The sequence below is a fragment of the Typopeltis vanoorti genome, unplaced genomic scaffold (genome assembly GCF_054136105.1).
Source record: "Typopeltis vanoorti isolate ZY-2024b unplaced genomic scaffold, IOZ_Tvanoo_1.0 HiC_scaffold_24, whole genome shotgun sequence".
NCBI lineage: Eukaryota > Metazoa > Arthropoda > Arachnida > Uropygi > Thelyphonidae > Typopeltis > Typopeltis vanoorti.
Window position 1 is genome coordinate 5,150,023 of NW_028328064.1, and position 19,978 is coordinate 5,170,000.

Sequence of the window (19,978 nt, forward strand, 5' to 3'; positions counted from 1 at the left end):
TTTAGTTAGTCAGCCTGTTGTTTGTGTTACAGTGTGCACAGGTCAGATGGACAACTTCTATGATCTTAGTTGGAGCCATGAGCTACTTGATTGATCTGTGTGTGTGTGTGTGTGTGTGTGAGATGTGGTGATTGGAATTTGACAACAATCCTGGAAATAATCAGGAAATTGAAGTTTTTGTCCCTACTGCATCCAGAGGTGTAGCATGTTTATGTCCTTACAAATTGGAAATATCTTAATTACAATCATTGTAAAGGACCTGATGGATGGTAAGCAGAGCGAGTGTGCCGAGCACAAGTTGAATACAAGTGAATGAAGAAAGGGGATGAAGAAAAAGTTGGTGTAAAATAAAGCACGAATGTGTTGATAAGATCAATGCATCTGCTATCTGCTCTAATGAAAGCTCATACAGTAGCAGAAAAAACAAACAGCAAGCAAGCAAAAAAAAAAAAAAAAAACGAATTCACCGATATGTATGTGCGTGTGCTAATATAGTACATAATCCAAACAGAGACATGAGGTGAAAAGTCCAAATAATTACTGATCATCTGAAGCAAGCAAAAAAAAAAAACAAAAAAAACACGAATTCACCGATATGTATGTGCGTGTGCTAATATAGTACATAATCCAAACAGACACATGAGGTGGAAAGTCCAAATAATTACTGATAATCTGAAACGTATAAATTTTATATATCACTTGAGAATGATTTTTTGTAAATATATGAAGAGTATATCTTAGCAAAATGTGCAAAAAGAAATAAGAAAAGTCATCTTACTTTGTATTGATATATAATAGATCCTGGTAAAAAGTTTTTATTTTCAAATTTTATTTATTTATTTTTTAATGTGACTTCCACCCACAAAAATTTGTAAACCATGGGTGAGCTATTTAGATGAGGTGCTTACTCACTTTAAAATGCAGTTTTCAGGGTTTAAATAGCATTCATGAAATTACTGGGCAGGGGGGCTACAAAAACTGTATCACGAAGTAAATGTCACATTCATTACCTGTCTGCATTTGTTATCATTATCCTTTCTGGAATGTACCCTTAGTGGATAGTACAACATTCTATTTTAGCCTTCTTATTCTTAATGTGCTTTTATGCTTTTGGTGGGCAAGGATTTTAATTATTCTTTATATATATATATATATTTTTTTTTTTTTTTTTAATTAATTTTTACATGGCCCAGAAACTCTGTTCTAGAGATCAAATAGAATTTTTGAGCCACTTCCGGTCTCCAATAAGCAGGAAAACTGTGTCATACTAGGCAATGAAATCTGACTGAAGCCATCACAGACATCTGCGGCTAGATTTGAAGAGCAGATATATTAACCACTGGGCCAACCAGGCCAGCTAATTATCAAGGTTGATTTGATTGTTCCTCATATAAGCATACAGAACTTTTCTGAAAAATCTTGATTCATTTGCTATGATTTTCATGTTCTATTGTTGCGTTGGCATTGGTGTCGATGATGATGGTAGTTGCAGTTCGTTATTGTTGGTGGATTTGAGTGGAAACGGAGAGTTGTGGAATAGGTGCCCTCCCTCAATGAGTCTTTGGACTCCCTGGAGGTGTCATGTAATAATAATAATAATAACATTAATAGTAGATCCCAGCTACTCAAACTTGCTGACTTCTTCAATTCTTTTTCCATTAAGATACACTTGTTTCTCGGGAGCTTCCCTGTCTGTATTTCCTTTGAGAACCATAATCTTTGTTTTGCTAGGATTGAGCTAAAGTCCTCTGTTATTACTGATCTTATGAACTTTCTAAGAATTTGTCCTAGTTCTCTTCTTTGCCATTACAGAGAAGTACTGTATCATTAGCATACCTCAGATTACTAATCATTCTACCACCTATCCTAATTCCTGTTCTCCAATCATCCAGTGCTTCATGCATGATGTCCTCAGCATAGATACTAAACAAGTGAGGAGAAAGTAGACATCCTTGCCTAACTCCCTTTCCAACCTGAAGCCAATCAGTTAATCCAACACCTGTACAAGTTAGCTATCAGCCTGATAGTGTATTGAGGAAAACCCATTCTTTTCATTACTTCCCACAGTTTCACGTGCTAAGCACAGTCAATATCTTTAGAATAGTCTATGAAACACATTACCATAGGGAACCTAAATTCTTTATAATTTTCTATGATCTGTCTAAGCAAAGAATCTGATCTCTGGTCTCCTTACCTTTCCTAAAACCTACTTGTTCCTTGGGCATCTCTGCCTCAACTTTGGTCTCAATCCTATTTAGTATGATCTTTAATAAAATCTTGCTTTCATGAGATATTAAACTATTAGTTCTGTAGTTCTTGCAATCCTTCATATCTCCCTTCTTATGTAGTGGTACGAAAACCAACTTCTTCCATTTCTAGGCAATGATCCTGTCTCCCATATCCTTGTCATCAGTCTATGAAACACTCTTATCCCTCCATCACCTGTAGCCTTAATTAACTCTGTTGGGATTCCATCTGCACCTGGGACCTTATTGCTGTTAAACTGTTTAACTGCTCTTTCAGCCTCATGTCTAAGTGGAGGAGGTTCCAAATCGAAATTTTCCTGGCGAGAGAGGGCTCCTCCAAATTTTCTTTATCTACTCTGTTGTACAGTTCCTCACAGTATTCTTTCCATCTGTTTTTGATTTCCAGTTCTTCTGTTAGTAGTGCTCCATTCCTATCTTCGATGATATTCAATTTGGGCTTAAACTTGTGCTTAAATCACAAACTAAACGAAACATCCTTTTATAAACATGCCACCTCATCTGGAACTCTATCTCATCGCATTTATTAGTATAAAACTTCTTCTTGTCCTGATTGATGGCTCTTCTGACTTCTCTATGTAATCTCTTATATTCTTCAATCCTTGTGTATCTATGTTTTTCCAACTGCCTTCTTTTGATTAGATCCCACTTTGAATCTGATATCCATGGGTCTCTTGGTCTTCTTACTGGGCTGAGATACTTCTTGGCTGTGTCCTATATTATAACCTTGACTCCTTCCCAAAGCATTTCTGGTGAGTTATCTTCACTGGTCTCCAAAAAGTCATGCAACTGAATTGATGTTTCTTCTGTGAACCCACTAGGAATTACTCTAACATCCAGTCTAGTGGGATGTGCTTGACTTGAAAGGTTTTGCAGTCTTAGTCTTACTTTGGCTCTTACTAGCTGATGGTCTGTACTACAGTCTGCTTCAGGACAAGTATGCATATCAGAAATATTTGTCTTCAACCATTGAAGAGCTAGAATGTAATCAGTCTGGTGCCTTGACCTGTCAGTGTTAAATATTTAAGTATACGTCTGTCATGGGTGTTTCTGGAAGCAGATATTGGTAAAAACTAAATTGTTAGCATGTGCAAATTCCAACAGTCTTTCACCATGTGTGTTATGTTCACCCAGACTGAACATGCTACACTCAGGCCTAACTCTCATACTCTTTCCCACTTTTGCATTAAAGTCTCTTAAGATGTAATATACATTTCTCCTTGGTAGGCTGTCCAAAATAGTCTGTAAGTTTTCATAGAATTCCTCACTTTCTACATCGGGCCTATCTATTGTGGGGTGCATAAACTATCATGATTGACACATTGGTAAGATGAGCCTTAAGGCTAATACAAAGTATCCTGTCATTAATGGGGTTATAACCATTAAGGGTTCTTGCCTGAACTGTATCCAGAATCACAACTCCATGATGCTTTGAGTCACCTGAATAAACAACTAACTTACATCCTGTATTTTGAGGTGACCTTCTCCATTCCATCTGGTCTCTGTAATTCTCAGAATGCCAATTTTTTACCTCTCCATTGCTTTACAGACAATATCAAGGGTACCCATCTGTAGACTACTAACATTCCATGTGCCTATGTGAAGTTCCCCTCTATGATTAATCCTATACCTTCTGTATTCCTCATCCACAGTATCACTGACTTTTGTTGGTGATTGTAATATACTTCTCGAACAGGAAGCTCTGCCTAAGCCCTGAATGTGGCTCTGATTATTCTGTGTGACAATCAATGCAGTATGAGATGTATTATAAGGCACAACTATATTAGCATTTTGGAGTGAAGTCACTGTGAGAAAAAAAAAAAAAGTGGTAGGGTTTCCAGATGCCCTTTCCACATATCTGGAAGTTTTGTTTCCCAATCATCCATGTTGGCCAGGTGGGTTGGGACTTCCACCTACTAGGTGAAGCAGACTCCCACTGCATAAGACAAAATGAAATAACAGAATAGGAAAGATTTGCCCCTAGCCATCGAATACTCTAATAGCACTGGGGAAGGAACCAATTTACAGATAATATAACAGATGTATATTACATGAAGTAAGATATGGTCCAGCATCAGGTACCTCGGGTTTGCCACTCCCGTACTCACTAAAGTGAATCCTTGATGTTGATAGAAAGTCAACTGAATAAATTTATATGAAATAAGAAATAAGGTGGGAACAAAATTTATTTAATACAATGCAATACAATACAACACAATACTTAATACAAATGCAATTTAACAATAACAATTGTGTATAACCCCAGGACATAAGCTAATCCGGGTTATAAAATGTATAACAAATGCAGAAATAAATATACAATGCATAATAGCATAGTGCACAAAAATATTGGCAAGAACAATATAATGGGGATAAAAAGATATTCATACACATGTACATGTGAATAAAAACACAAATTATTTTCATATTTTTCACCTTAAAAGACATACTGTTGTATTGGATGCATCACATTTTTCTTGTATTTTTTTTAATTTTAATACATGCATTATCCATTTATTAGATAAAAACAAATATTATTCTTAAAAAAATCATCAAATCATTAAAAAATCTAGCATATAATATATATATATATATATATATATATATATATATATATATATATATATATATATATATATATATATATATATATATATATATATATATATATATATATATATATATATATATATATGTGTGTGTGTAGAAAGTATTTTACCTTGGGAATAATAAATGTTAAAAATACCAAGCAATTTTAAACCTGATTTTACTCCATTTCCTAAGTAAGCAAACAGACAAACAAGTCAAGTTTGCTCCTGCAAGTGATGCAAGTCTAGCTGATCCTACAGGTAGTGCAAAACCAAGGCAACTCGTGGTAAAGGTGGCATAAACTCTGATCACTAATCTTAATATTTACCCTTAATGCAAAACACATCTCCTAGAGGAGATGTATGATGCTTTGTATTAAAGGCAAGGGGCTACTACCCAGACCAGTTTTGACCTTTATTGAGGTCTCATCATTGGGAGCCAGGCTATAAATACCAAGATTTTAGTAATACAGAGCTTATAAGTATTTTACCAGAACAAGTTACCACAAGGTGTTTTAACCTTATTAAATAAAAATCTCTGGAGGAGATATAAATGTAGAAAGTATTTTACCTTGGGTATAATGAATGATAAAAATACCAAGCAATTTTAAACCTTTACTCCATTTCCCAAGTAAGCAAACAGACAAGTCAAGTTTGCGCCTGCAAGTGATGCAAGTTTAGCTGATCCTACAGGTAGTGCAAGACCAAGGCAACTCATGATAAAGGTGGCATAAGCTCGGATCACTAATCTTAATATTTACCCTTAATGCCAAAACACATCTCCAAGAAGGGGGATGTATTATGTTTTGTATTAAAGGCAAGGGGCCACTACCCAAACCGGTTTCAACCTTTATTAAGGTCTTATCTGTGGGAGCCAGGCTAGAAATACCAAGATTTTTTTTATTTAATAAGGTTAAAACACCTTATGGTAACTTGTTCTGGTAAAATACTTATAAGCTCTGTATTACTAAATCTTGGTATTTCTAGCCTGGCTCCCACTGATGAGACCTCGATAAAGGTCGAAATCGGTCTGGGTAGTGGCCCCTTGCCTTTAATACAAAACATCATACATCCCCTTCTTGGAGATGTTTTGGCATTAAGGGTAAATATTAAGATTAGTGATCAGAGCTTATGCCACCTTTACCACGAGTTGCCTTGGTTTTGCACTACCTGTAGGATCAGCTAGACTTGCATCACTTGCAGGAGCAAACTTGACTTGTTTGTCTGTTTGCTTACTTGGGAAATGGAGTAAAACCGGGTTTAAAATTGCTTGGTATTTTTAACATATATATATACAGGGTGTTCGGGATAAATTTGACAGTTTCGTAAGGAAAAAGAAAATCTTCTTTGTATCTATTAAATTTAATGAATTGACAAAAAAACATTACAGGCAGAGTTAATTACAATACTATCAACAAGATTTACTCAAAATAACCACCATTAGCATCGATCACAGCTTCAATTCTGCTTCGGAACCTCGAACAAGCTGATGCTACAGTCTCCCTGGGAAGGGCCGCAAAAACTGTTTTAATTTTATCCATTAACTGGGCTTTTGTATTACTGGAAGTGCGATTGGTGTCTTTTTCAACTGCGCCCCATACAAAATAATCCATGGGGTTAAGGTCTGGGGAGTTTGGAGGCCAAACATTTGGACTGGTGAAGTCGTAGAAATTTTCAGACAACCATTTTTGACTTTTCCCAGAGGTGTGGCAAGGGGCCGAATCCTGCTGCCATACATACGGCCTACCATTGGCTACCCTTGTTATCCAGGGCTTGACTACAGTTAGCAACTCCACGAACAAAGCCCGAATTCCAATGCCAGGGTTCTTCAACACCTGTTCCTGCAGATTTGCGAGGAATTCTGCTGTACGAACGCAATCAGATCGTCTGCTAGGGATCTTTCTTCTTGCTACATCCTCGTAGTCACCATTGCAAGTCTCTAGTTCATGCCTGATTGTTTTTACTGTATTCAGGGAGCATTGGGCAGCAGTCGTAATATCCTTATTTTGATGGCGGGCACGAATCATCATGATACAAGTTATTCTCTTCCATGATTCAGGTGGGTTCCAGTTATCCATCCTTTCTGACATCTTGTATATGAATGAAGAAGGGTCCAAACTTTTAAATGAAGAGAAGTGTGTGTTAATACATGTAACTTACGGAAAAATATAATTAATTATAAATATGTCAAATTTATCCCGAACACCCTGTATATATATATATGTTAAATATAACATATATATGTTAAAAATACCAAGCATAATTTTGTACTGTCAGATGATGAAGAGCTAAAAAATGAACTACAACATCTAAAAAGAACCTTCACGAGTAATGGCTGCTCTTCAAAAACTATTAACAAGCATTTATACCGCCACCATCAAAACAACTCAGAAACACAGGACAATCCCAAAGGTTATATCTCCTTACCATACATCAGCTTGCTCTCCAAGAAACTATGAAGAATTGTAAGAGTTTAACATAAAAATGTGCTTCTCTACTCTTCCCAAATTAAGTTCAGTTATAAGCAAACACAAACCAGCTCACAACCATCTGCAGTTCCCAGGAGTGTACAAAATTACATGCGACTGTGGTAAGCCATACTATGGCCAGACTGAGAAATCCATCCTCCTATGTCTCAAAGAACACCAGAGAGACATTTCCTACAAAAGAACTAGAGCAAGTGCCCTGTCAAGCCATGTCCTGTTTTCAGTAAACACAAATAATGAAGGCTGCCAACATGAGATAAACTGGACAACAACTTCAAACCTTCATATATGCTATGAGATAGAACGCTGCATAGTCGAGTCTGAGGAAATTGTTATGGACCCTCATCATATAAACAGTAACCTTAGTTACAATTTACCAGACTCATTCAACTCTGCTATCAGATTGTGGTGCACTTGTGAAGTCACACCGCACAGATGCCTAACAATAGAACTTTAACATGGACTGTAGCTCCAGTTCAAAGTTAACTGTAGTTTATAATAGTCGAATTTCAGTGACACAATGTTTCTTTATAGTGTTTTTTATTTGCTTTCTGTGTTTCTTAATGCCTGAAGAAGTCGGCCTTCCGCCGAAACATGTTGCGTTGTGAATAAATTTAATTGTTCTAACTCTTGGATCCAAGTCAGTTTATAAAAATATGAACATATCCCAATTCCGAGTTAATATATAGGATAGTCATATATATATATATATATATATATATATATATATATATATATATATATACAGGGTAGTTCAAAATTCCACGTTACAGAGGAATTTTGAACCTTTGAGGGGAGGTAGAGAATCAAAATCAACCATATTCACATAGGAAAACATGACCGGAAATGCCACCAGAAGGTACTAACAGGGACACAAAGATACAGAAATAACACATGGCAGTAAGTAGTGTAAAAAACTTTATTAGGTGTAATTGAACAGTTCAATAGTAGTTGGATACATAATATGGTAAATGAGATGCATGTCTGCCATCTTGGCATTCGTAAAACGACACATGTTCTTTGTACGTCAAAAGCTTGAATGAGAAAGCCCCATTTGCTCACCTGGAGCACTGGCGAACAGCACCACCTATCATTTTCAGGTGGTGTTTCCAGTCATGCTTTCCTATGTGAATATGGTTGATTTTGATGTTCTCTACCACCGCCCAAAGTTTGTACGTGGAATTTTGAACCACCCTGTAGAGTCAACATCAGCCGCATGGTTTTGTGTTTTGATGCAACACAGTGAATCGACTGCTCCATGAATACCTCTGATTGTCACAGACAGTGCTTAATGTTAAGAAAGAGCATACGTATTGTTCGTTAAAATCACTGTCACTGTGATTATCAATCCAAATTATATATTTATATATATAATATAAACAAAATAATTTTTATAAATTTCATTAATCTTTTCAAATCTTTATTCATCTTCATCTGAAATCAAGTCATGACTGTTTTGAAATAAGAAGTCATTCATACCATCAAGAGAATTACTAATGCCACTTTTGAAAAGATTTTATAATAATTTCGGGTTTCACTTCATTCCATGAATTCTTTATCCATTCGCACACCTCTGAAATTATGGCCCCCTTTCTCCAACCTGTAGATTTCCTCGAAATTTGGAAATTGCATTCATTTTTCCCATCTAAAGTTTGAAGCATGGAGGTGAGTCCGCCTGGAATTACAGTTATTTTTGTGCTTATTTTGCAAAGTTCATTCTTAACATCTTTGGTTTATGTAAGAAACCTGCTCTAAACTGATCCCATACTAACAAAGCAGGTTTCTTACGTAAACTGCCAGGATATCCAGACCACAAGTCCTTTATCCATAACTTCATCCCTTCCTCATTCATCCAACCTTTTGGATGAATATGAATGTAAACTCCTTTGGGAAGTTTTTTTTTTTTTAATTAAAAAAGGCATAAAGTTTGTTCCATCTGCATAGCACAATAAATTCCAATCAATTTTATACCTTTGGAGTCAACAGTCTTGTTCGAGGGTACATCAAAAGTTAGAGGCACTTCATCCATATTAGCTATATGTAAAAGTTCAAAATTGTTTGTTTTCTAGCATTTATGACGAATCTGTGAAACTCAATAATTTTATTTTCAAATTCGTCTGGCATTTTTTGTGATATTTTTGTTTTTGCATGCATGCAAAGCACCATGATGGCGACCCTGTAAAATCAATGATATTTTTTCTGTTACTAATAATATTGATCTCGTTGAATAATCATTTTTGTAGATATGCAGCAATCTGATCTACTTACCGTATATTATTGCGTATTATGCGATCCACGTATAATGCGAACTAGAAATTTTGTTTGAAAATTTGCCCTAAAATGCCATGTCCGTGTATAATGCGATCTGTTAATCTTGTTCCATAACATTATAAATAATACAATACGAATTAACGAAAGAAATATTTATTTTAAAACAAAATGTCAAAATCCTTTAAATTCTACTTCATCTTTTGAGTCATCAAACATTTCATTTATAAATTCATCTGTAGGGATTGCGTCATCAGTGTAGCAGTTGTCGTCATCGTCTTCATGCTCTCCATTTTGTTGTGCGTCATCCTCGCTTTCGTATATGAGGTGATCTTCGGATCCATCCATTCAATTACTCATTCCACATTTAAGAAATGAGCGTTGAATCATTTCAGATGGTATCGAATCCCATGCTTCTTTAACCCAGCTGGTGGCTAGGTTGATCTCAGGCTTCTGAAAATTCCCACCATTTGTCATCTTTACCAAACCAGATGACATCCATTCTCTCCATTTTTCACGTAAGTGATCTTTAAACGGCTTATTCAAGTTGACATCAAGCGGCTGCAAAACGGAAGTTAGACCACCTGGTATGACTGCTAGGTCTGTATGTAGCTCACGTGCTTTCTCTTTGCTTGCCTACGTTAAATGCACCTGGAACATATCCCAGACTAGCATGCTTTGTTGACGTAACAAGCTACCTGGACATATGTTCCATACTTGATCCAGTCACAATTGTACACCTTCTTCATCCATTCAATCTGATTGGCTCGAACAATTACACCTGGTGGAAATTTCATATGCTTTGGAATTTTCTTCCTTTTAAATATCACTGTCGGCTTTAATTTGGTTCCATCTGCCATGCATGCTAGAACAATGGTAAAATGCGTTTTTTCATGTCCGGTTGTTATTATGAAGACACCCTTTTCACCAACTGAGTTTACTGTTCGATTCCCAGGCATATCAAAGTACATGGGTATCTCATCCATATTGCCAATTTGGGAAAGTTTATATCCGTGACACTTCCGTAATTTTATGATAAATTTAAGGAAGGACTGAACTTTTTCTTCAAGCTGCTTTGGTAACTTCTGCGCAATTTTTGTTCGGTGTCGTAATGTTAATGCTTTGCATTCCATAAATCTGTTGCACCACCCAGGCGAAGCAAGAAAAGATGAAATACCTAGTATGTCCTTGAATTTACCATTTCTGAGTTGTAGAGCTCAAAAACGAATTGCATTTCTTGTTACTATAATGCCATCTTGTCGTTGCGTCAAAATCCATTCATTTAGCTCTTCTTTGAGTTCTGGAAAGGATGCTATATCTCCACGACGGACACGTTTCGTTTTGGGAATTTTTTCAAGACTGTCTTTTTGCTTACACCAAAGTCTAATATTACTCTCTGCTACACCAAATTCTCTCATAGCAACGCTGTTATTATGTTCTTCTGCAAACTGCATGACAACACGCAATTTAAATCCTGCTTTAAAAGATAAACGTTTATGTTTCTGTTGGCTCATTTTCAGGCTAGGTTTGTTTAACGAATAATATTTAAAATGAACTCTGGTTAAACTGATATACCTAACTGTGCACTATCATTCGGCGACTGAGCGCACATTTATGTGCAGATACGATGCGCGCACAGTCGCCGAATGCAAGTGGGTCAAGTAGATTTGGTTGCATAGGCATTAGGTAGTATATATTGTGTGTGCAAGTCTAATAAGATGTTATATTTTTTAGGATCCGCATATAATGCGAACCCCTAACTTTAAGTAGTATTTTTTACCATAAATTTTTCGCATTATACGCTATAATATACGGTACTTTGATCCATTATCCAAGTTTTTAATTCATTTTCAATTTCTGGCCATTTAACGGGAAATTAAATTCTACTTTTCTGCAGTGATTGTGTTTTTTAGAATTTGCTTCTATTAATTGCTGCTCTTGTTTCCTTTCCAAACGTATTGAAATCACATTTAGGCAAATCTCCCTCTTTTATAAAAAAAACTCTTTGGATTTCTTAAACAAATTAAAAAATGTCTCCTTACAACCTACTGATCTTATGCTGAGCTTCGATGTAGAATCTCTGTTCACAAATGTACCTCTCAAAGAGAATTTACAGCATTGACATCTTCTCACAAGCTATCGTACAATTATTCCGATTCGTAATGCACTCTGGATATTTTTTTGTGTCAAAACAAATTCTACAACCAAGTAGAAGGAACTGCCATAGGAAGTCCACTTTCCCCTGCTCTAGCTAATTTTATTTAGAGCATTTAGAAGACATCCTTTTTTCATCTATATACCCTCAACCTTCTTTTTGGGTTAGATATATAGATGGCATTTTTGCAGTATGGCCTCACAACAGAGATTCTTTACCTTCCTTTTTTGGCCAAAATCAATACTTTACATCCTCATATCAAATTCACCATGGAAATTGAAAAAGACAACAAATTGTACTTTTTAGACATCCTTCTCATCTGCTCACCATCAGGAAATTTAACTACATTAGTTCTACAGAAAACCCAGCTTTACTGGACGTTACATTCTCAAACATCTGCACATCATCCCTCTCAAGAGACAGGAATCATCAAATGTTTAATTCAATGAACTAGAACTAAATGTTCTGCTCCCCATCTTTTACAGAAAGAAATTTCTACTATCAAAAAACAATACATGAAATTAAGTGGATTCTCTGAAAGGACAACACAACATCTGTTCAACTCCTACAGGCCAAATCAAAATGTTGAGTTCCAATCCCATATATCTCCAGAATTTCAGAACCAGTTTCAAGAATTTTAAAGAAATATAATCTAACAGCTATTTATATTCCTATTAACACCTACTTATATTCCTACTTATACACCTATCTCCCCTCATCCAAATACAAATGCTCAACTTGCCATCTTCTTGGACAAACTGGATTAGAGACAAACCAACATTCTCTAGTCCAAAACTCGCCTTCTACACAGATGTCGGCATAAATTAGAATGCCTATTTAAAGAGAGTACTGAGGCCTTACTTCACCACCCTAACCTGAATCATAATAACTGCCTGTCTATGTCAAAAATATGGGAAAATTTGATCTGAATAACACATTAATTATTATTATTATTTTTAAATGAAGACCTAGATACTACATCTGTCTAATGATATCTCTAGTATGATGTTATAAATTTAATTTTTTGTATGACATTGTAAATTATACAAGTAACTATTCTGGACTCTTATGTTTGCCTGTCTTCACTGAAATGATATCATGATTAATGATATAGCATCACGCAGCTTGTTCTAATTTTAAATGATCAATTGTTTGTATTCTACCTTGTAAAAAACTGTTTTTTGTTTAGCTACTGATGATAGTTTGTTATTTTCAAACTCAAAATATCTGTCAATATATTAAATATACTTTTCTTGTGCTAACGTGCAAATAATTCTTGATAAAATTGATAAACATGTTATGATGATAATTCCTTGCGAATTTCATGAACACGATGTTTTGGGAACACTTGCAGGGTACTACAAAACAACACAGTGCTGTTTTTGGCAATAAATTACTTTCCATATTAGTTTTCTATGGTTAACTTTTGTACTTTATATGCATATTGTCACTTTTACCCTTGTGGAAAGTATTCCCCATAGGATTTCTGCAGTCATCATAGCAAAAAGAGGTCCTCCATCTTATTAAGGTGGGTGCCCTGGCTGTTTGTTCCTTTCACCACTTTGTCTGTTGACTTCTTCCCAAGCACTGTATAAGTTGAATAAATGCTAAATTTCAACAGCATCACAAGTTAATGCAATAAAAACTGCAGTTATGTTTGATAAATGGACTTCACTGCATATGCCTGATAATTCATTTTTCGATGAAGTGTTCATTTGATGATTTGTAGTTTTGATGAATTGTTGGTTTTCAATGAATAGTCTTTCAATAAACTGTGTTTACGATTAATTGCTAATTGATTTTTTTTTTTTTTGGAGGAACTGCCTTTCAGTTAAGTGTTGTTCGATGAACTGTTTTTTGATTAATTTTCTATTCAGTTAATTAGTTAATTTTTTTTTTTTTTTAATAAATTGTTTTTGGTGTTTTTTCTGGATACCATGGCAATCTATTGAAAGTCTTTGCAAAATCTAAATATACTACTGTATATGTATCTCCATGTATTCATCACCTTTATAATAAGTAAGCAGATTGCTGAAACACAGTCTCCCTTTAGCAGACCCAATTCTCATGCTGTCCACCAAGTTCTGAATCCTTGTCCTCACTAGCTTCAACACCTTGACCACAACCTCAGACAAACAGATTGGCCTATAATTCTAAGCCTTAGTCTTATCACTCCTTTAGGAAGCAGAACAATTTTGACATCTTTCCACTTCTTTAAAACATGGGCTAATTTATGACATGTTAAAATGTACGTTAAAGCTGTTGTTAACCCATGGAACATTTCCTCAAGACATGCAGTGATATACCATGAAGTATATCACATATCCCATATCCAAGTTTACTCAATTCCTCATATACCTCCTGCTCACTCCCATCAGTGGTTCCTCCCCCATTCCCACTGCTCTCAAGTTCTGCATTATATTATAATTACATGAATGGAATATTTTAATGAACTGCTCATTAAACACCTCTACTATATTCTCCTCAGTGTTTATTGTTCTCCCATTGTCGCTGACCAACATCATCTGTCCATAAGCATTCTAACTTTTACTTGCCACTTATCAAATAAACTCCCTAGTATTTCTTTTAGTGTCATTTGCTAACTGCTGCTCTTACTGCACTTTTGCTACTGTTACTAAGGGAGTCACCTCCCTTGCTTGATCTTTGCACTCCTCATGTAACTGATTATCTCCACTCATCATGTGATGCCTCTACAATGCCTTTTTTCTTCCACATTGCATGCTTCACCTCTTCGGCCATCCATTTTACACCTACCTTATTTAATCTCCTTTTGGGATACATTCAGTCATTGCCTCTGCCAAATACTTCCTAAGTAGAGACAAAGCAGCATTGATATTCTTTCCATGCAATTCGTCATTCCAGGATATCACTGCAAGCTGCCTTGTGAGTTTGTAATAATTACTCGCCTTATAGTTCCACATATAATCCTTTCTCACAAAAGTAGTGATATGACTGGCCACCACCCGAGTGGTGGTGGTGGTGACCAGTCATATCACTGGAGGAAGATGTGGAGGAACTAGAGGAAGATATAGCACTTCATTTACAACATCTTCTGATGGGATAATCAAATTCAAGACCCTCAATCCACATATTTCCTCTGTTACGTACTACTTAAAGTAGTTATCCCTAAAAAACTCAAGAAATTCATTTTCTTTGTTTCCTGATGATGTCTCTTCATCCCAGTCTACATTACCATAATTGAAATTTCCCATAATGATCTTATTAGCCAGACCAATTTGTCTAATAAAAAGTATTTGAAGAGGGATATTCAGTTGTTTTCTGATGATGCAAACCTGGAGTGAACAATAGTTGATGTAGGTGAATGTAAGTAAATATCCTGCAGGATAATTGAAATAAATTGGCACTGTAGGAGAATGATAATGATTATCTATTTAATGTTGCAAAATTTAAGGTTGTGCACTTTGTGTTGAAAAGGTTACATACTATGTATCACAGTGATGGTACTGGATTGCAGGAAATTGTTAAGGTTAGGAACTTTGGATAATGGTGGACAAATAGTTGTACTTCAGGGGCATGTTGCAAAAGTTGGCTTTAGTATATTATCGACCATCTTTCAAAATAGGCACTTGTGAATGGGTTCAGATTTTCCTGGCAGAAGACAGTTTTGTGTGCACTTTTAGGCTGACATGGTCTTCATCCTGATCTAGACCTTATCCCAATCTTATATTCTAGTCCTCCAACCTGTTGAATACCTAAACCACAACTGAAGATACATTCACTGTTTTATAACTGAAAATAGCTTAGTGATATTCCTCTGTAGTGGCAAATTTCTATCTTCTCTAAACTCCTTTGGGTCCCTCTTTATTATGAGACTCTGATTAAAAATTTAGGTAGTAGATAATTTTAATGTCCAGTAAGACCACTGCATCATTTTTTGGAGGCCTGAAGTAATTTGAAAAAAAATCTTAGGCCACCTGCTAATGCCCATAGAGGACGCACCACCTCGATAGGACTTTAGTTTCACTTACTGTTGTATTATATTTGTGTGTGTGTTGTTACAAAAGGTTTTTTTGTAATCCCTGAAGATGCTCTGTGACAGAGACAAAATATTTGAAGTATTGAAATTGTTTTTAATCCTTTCTCAGTGCCGATAATATTCCATTAAACCTCCTACATGAATTCTTCACAGCACTTAAGCCTCAACACACGGATTTGAAAAAAGTTCTCTGTTTATTCTCAAGAGTCTGGTTTCCAGACTTTGAATACATAGTGTTATTAATATCTACAGTAGTTACTGAAAACTCTTCATAGTTCAAGTTCATTAACTTCTACTCCCTTTGGTATTTTGACTCAACATTTATCTCACTAATGTGAAATACACTAGCAAAACTGTTCATTAAATAATTTGATTGTATTCTCTGCAGTGGTCATTCTATCCCCAATCAATAATTATTCTTTATCTTTTCTGTTCTTTGGAAGAACAATACTGAATTTCTTTTAGTCTGACTGTCAAATACCTCCCCCCCCCAAAATGCCTCTAACTTTTATAGCTTTTATCTTATATTCCATACTCATCATTTGATCTTTATCTATGCGCCTTCCCCAATTCACTCTTCATCCATTTCATACTTGCCTAATTAAATGACTGACTCTTGTACAAAATACATTGTTTGTTTCTCTTATAGATCATCATTATTTGATAATGATGGTTCAGTGCTTTTTACAATAATTCACCTTAACATTCCACATGTATCTTTTTTCTTTTCTTTTTTCACTCTAGTTGCAATTCTTATAGATTGATGGTGGATAGGGTCCAACTATCACAGTGTACTCTGGCAGAAGCATAGAGACAAGTGCCTTGAAAGATGGTTGATAGTATACTACAGCCATCATTTTATGACCCTCATATTGCATAGTATACTGGGGGTGGGGTGAGGAAACCACTGTCTAAGGATATTTGCCAGTCAGACTAAAAGAAATTGAGTAGTGTTCTTCCAAAGTGCAGCAGAAAAAGATAAAGAATGGTTATGGATTGATGATAGAGTGACTACTGCAGAGAATACAATCAAATTAATGAGCAGCTTTGTTAGTGTATTTCACATTGGTGAGATAAATGCTGAGGCAGAATACTGAAGGGAGTAAAAGTTAATAATCTGAGCTGTGTGAAATTATCAGTTGCTAGATATTAATAACACTATGGATTGAATGAGTCTGGAAACAAGACTTTGAAACTAAACATGAAACTTTTTTCAGGTCACTTCAGTGCTTCTTTTTCAGGCCTCTAATAAATGTTGCTGTGGTCTTACACTGAATTCTAAAATTCATCTACTGCTTAAAGTTTTAATCAGAGTCTCGCAATAAAGAGGGACCCAAAGGAGTTTAGGGAAGACAGAAATTTGCCACTGCAGAGGAATGTCACTATGCTATTTTCAGTTATAAAACAGTCAATGTATCTTCAGTTTTAGTTTAGATATTCAAAAGGTTGGAGGAGTAGAATATAAGATTGGGATAAAGGAATAATAGGGAATTCTCACCAATAATCAACTTGGATTTGGAAATGGCAGATCTCTCTTTAGCATTTTTTTTTAAATGTGTATCTCATGGGTGAACTGAGGATGAGCTAATCCAAGAACCCTGTTTTAGAGACTCAGCATAATACCTTTTCAAGCCAAATCAGGCCTCCAATCAGCAGGGAAGTGATATCACATGGAGTGACATTTGCTTGCATTTTGAAATAAAGTGATAATGTTGGATATATAAGATTCTTAAACATGAAATTGAGGGGGGGTTCATGAAAACATTTGACAGATGGGCACATATCAAGTTAATATATAAGTAGATGGGAATTCATAATATATAAGTGAGATGAATAGGAGATGGTATCTGAATGTTATCAGCAAGTTGAGCATAGGAGAGCATTATTTCTTACCAGTAGTGTACTATAAGATTCTGTTCTTCGGGCATTGGGGCATTGTTAAACTTTCTTGTTAATGCTATTTCATGTGTTTAATGGAGACTATTCAATCTCTTGCTGATGATGCCAACTTGGAGAGTGGTATAAGAAGTTGAGACACATAAACAAGGATACAGTTCTAATGTCAAGTAAGCCCAAAATTTTGCACTTTGATGCATAGACGTATATATATATAATTATTCTCTATCTGTTGTAGGAACTATACTCCAGGTGGTGGATGAGATTCACAATCTGGGAGCATTGATTGACAGAGATCTGAAGTTCATTGGTCCTGCTGCAATATTTGTGAAGACTATTCAGTATATTGCTGTTACAAAAAAAAAAAAAAAAAAAAAAAAAAGAATACAAGTTAAGATAAGAATATAGTTGTACAGAACTTTGATCAAACTGTGCTTGGATTATTGTTTGGAGATTTGATCACTCGATTTCTTTTGTGATGAGAAAACTCTGGAAAGGATCAGGATCGAGTAACTGATATAATATCATGATTCTTTAATATTAATCATGAATAGAGCTTAACAAAGTATGAATTGCACATAAGCATGGAAGATATATGATATGACAGACTTAAGATTGTATTGGGAGTTATCAGATTTGTAAGAGTGAGAATTAATAATTAATACATAGACTGAAGGAAGAGAAGAAAAGAAGCACCATCCCTAGAAGTTATATAAGAGTGTACTGAACAGACAGATAAGGAGTGGATTGCAGACATTAAATGTTGAGTTAATGGAATGGGTTTTGTCAGAGTATATTTATAAATGTGGAGCATGTGAATGTATATGAAAGATATTTCACTAGTTGAATAGCACCTCTATTAGTGAGTCTGTGAACTCCACAGCGGTCTGTGCATAATACTAATAATTAACTAAATTATAAAATAATTCAACATTTCAAAGTCATAATGTCAAACTGATATAATGTTTTGGAATAATTATTTATTATAAAAATACAAGTTTTTCTTTCACGAAATATACTGGAACAGCACTTGCCAAATATATGACAGAAGATTTAAACAACCTGCTGAAGCTTTCAACATTTTGTGCAGACATCTATGGTGACCACTTGGATAGTTTTGGGATTTGGTAAACATTCCTCTTTCGAAGTTGGTAATCAGAAATTGATATCCTTCCAAATGCTGCATAAGGTTCTCCTCAACAGTTACCAGACTGACCTCAATCAGTATGCATAGATTACATTATGAGACTGTTTAATATCACAGTTATAGTAGTCAATGCTTTTATGTAGATGCAGTTTGGCTGCTTCAAGTTTATTTCATTCTGCAATTTATGAAATGTTCTGTTTTAAACTCCATTTCAAATCACCCTCGTTAAAACTGCTTCAGAAATCATTGAAATGTTGTAGACATCATTTGGAGGTTAAACAATTGGAAAAGACAGACTTTAGAATGATATTTCTAGGTTCAAGATGGATGAATATGCAGAATTATGAGCTTTTAGGTCATCCATCTTTGAGGCTGATTGTTGAGAATGTTGAAAAACTTCTGGAATTTACCTACAAAGAAAGGTATCCTGCCATTCACAAAGCATCAGGTAGTTGCTTTGCCCAACTCGCGAATTAAGCAAAGGTATCTTAAAAGGAGTTAATATGACAATGATGAGTTGAGATGGAGAGCCAGAATCTTGAATGGTATGCTAGCAGAGCTGTGTGAGGAGAAGGAAGTACAGTTCATGGGTGTGTGGCATGTGTTTGAGGGGAAAATGGAATTATACAAGTGTGATGCGTTGCATTTAAATGGCTTTGAAGTGAGTGCACTGGAGAAAGTGTTGTTAGATAGAAGTACAGTTATGTGTTGCATACAAGATCAGAAGTAAGAGATGAAGTGAAAGATCAGAAGAGTGGTATTGAAGAGACAAAAGTGCCTGGTAGTGGAAATAGTAGTATGAGAGAACAGGAATGCAAGAGGAACAAGGCAACAGGAGCCCAGGTGGACAGGGAGACATCACATAGGGAGAGTGGATGTTGAAAGTAGTAGCGAATGTGTGTATGGAGATGGGGTATATTATGATGTGGGTGGGGAAGTTGATACTGAGTGGATATATGTTGTAAGTGGTGATAAAGGTGATTGAGCAAGGGTAAGTGTGGTGGGGAAATCACAACCAAAAAGTGGCTTGGATAGGACTGGTTTTAGACCTTAAAATGAACTGCTATGTTTGTTTATAAATGCCATAAGTATCAGAAATAAGGGAGATGAAATGATTTCACTGATGGAGTTTATTCACCCCAAATAATTTGAATAA

The 19,978-nt window shown here is 35.5% G+C and overlaps 1 protein-coding gene across 2 annotated transcripts in view; it reads left to right on the forward strand.

The window, feature by feature from the left end:
* Nucleotides 1–19,978, forward strand: part of LOC150092192 (disintegrin and metalloproteinase domain-containing protein 11-like) — a 1,236,934-nt gene that overhangs the window by 808,548 nt on the left and 408,408 nt on the right. The gene's annotated exons all lie outside the window — the stretch shown is intronic.